Source organism: Pteropus alecto, unplaced genomic scaffold (genome assembly GCF_000325575.1).
Source record: "Pteropus alecto unplaced genomic scaffold, ASM32557v1 scaffold106, whole genome shotgun sequence".
NCBI classification, from domain to species: domain Eukaryota; kingdom Metazoa; phylum Chordata; class Mammalia; order Chiroptera; family Pteropodidae; genus Pteropus; species Pteropus alecto.
The window spans coordinates 10697071-10698646 of NW_006442103.1; the positions used below are offsets into that span (position 1 = coordinate 10697071).

At 31.3% G+C, this 1576-nt stretch overlaps 1 pseudogene; it reads left to right on the top strand.

Moving 5' to 3' along the window:
• Positions 1–720: 720 nt before the first annotated feature.
• LOC112469202 lies at positions 721–839 on the top strand (annotated as a pseudogene).
• Positions 840–1576: the final 737 nt, after the last annotated feature.

The following is a 1576-nucleotide window of genomic DNA, read 5'->3' on the forward strand; positions in this document are numbered from 1 at the left end:
AAAATAGGAGTGTTTGCTATCACTCTCTTTAACATTGTGTCAAAGATTCTAGTTAGCAGAATAAAGCTGGAAAATCTTAAATTATAATGATTAGAAAGGAAGAAATACTCTTATTATTTGTAGATGATATGATTGTCTGCACAGAAAACTCAAAGTGATCTATATACACTAAGTTAATATAAATAATAGGACAGTTTAACAACTGGCTGTTTCAAATCACTGACAACAAATAGCATAACTTTAAAAAAAAGGCACCATTAATAATAGCAATGAATCATAATAAAAGACATGCAAGAGTACTCATAAATTATAGAATTTTGCTGAAGGAAATTAAATAAGACCTAATTAAATAAAAAGATATCCCATTCACAGAAAGACTTAATTTCATAAAGATGTCACTTTTCCCTAAATTAACTCATAGATTTAATGAAACCCCAATCATAGTGGTTCATGGAACTTGATGAATTGATTCTAACATGTATGAGAAAGAATACAACTTTAATATAGTTGAAAATATTGGTGGCAGGGTTGGGGGAAGTGAAGGATTTCTTAGACAAGATACAAAAAGTGCTTACTATAAAAGGCTATTAAACTCAACCTTATTTAAAAATAAGAACTTTTATATATTAAAACACAAGTTAATTGAAAAAGTAAGCTGCAAACTAGAAAAAGATATTTGCCACATACCCTACAAAAGATTAGAATCAAGACTATATGAAAGTCTATGGCCATGCTACCCTGAATGTGCCCGATCTCGTCTGATCTCGGAAGCTAAGCAGGGCCGGGCCTGGTTAGTGCTTGGATGGGAGACCACCTAGGAATACCAAGTGCTGCAGGCTTTAAAAAAAAAAAAAAAAAGACTATATGAAAAACTTCTAGACATATGAAAAAGATATAACTCAGTAAGTGAAAGACACAATAGATATTTCATAGATGAAGAAACATACGTATAAAGAGATACAAGACCTCACTAGTATTCAGGGAAATAAAATATCAAAACCACAAAGAGGTGCTATTTGACATCCTCTTGTTTGGCAAAAAAAAAAGTTTTAAAATGCCAATAACGTGGATCAATAAAATCTCTTATACGTTGCTAGTGAAACTGTAAATTGATTAAAAAACAGTTTAGAAAACAATTCGGCATTATTGTAAAATTGACCACTCAATATGCCCTATAATGCAGTAATTCCACTCTTAGGTATCCCATACCATCACCTCCCTATGCTATCCCAGAGCAATTTTCGCTTGTGTGCCTCAGGACACATGAATTAGTACTGTCTATAATAACATAAAAACAGGAAAGGCTCCATATGTACATCAAAAGAAGAGTGGATATATAAATGGTGGTATATTCAATACAATGGAATATTTTACAGCGATGGAAATAAGTAAACTATAGCTTCATATAACATGGAAGAATCATAATAATATTATGAATGAAAAATGCAAGTCTCAGAAAATACAATATTGTTCAAATATAAATGTATATAAGTTAAAAAAAACAAGCAAAAATAAAACAATACTTTTAAGGTATGTGTGTGCACACCCATGTGTTACTGAACTCAAGGGGTTTGCC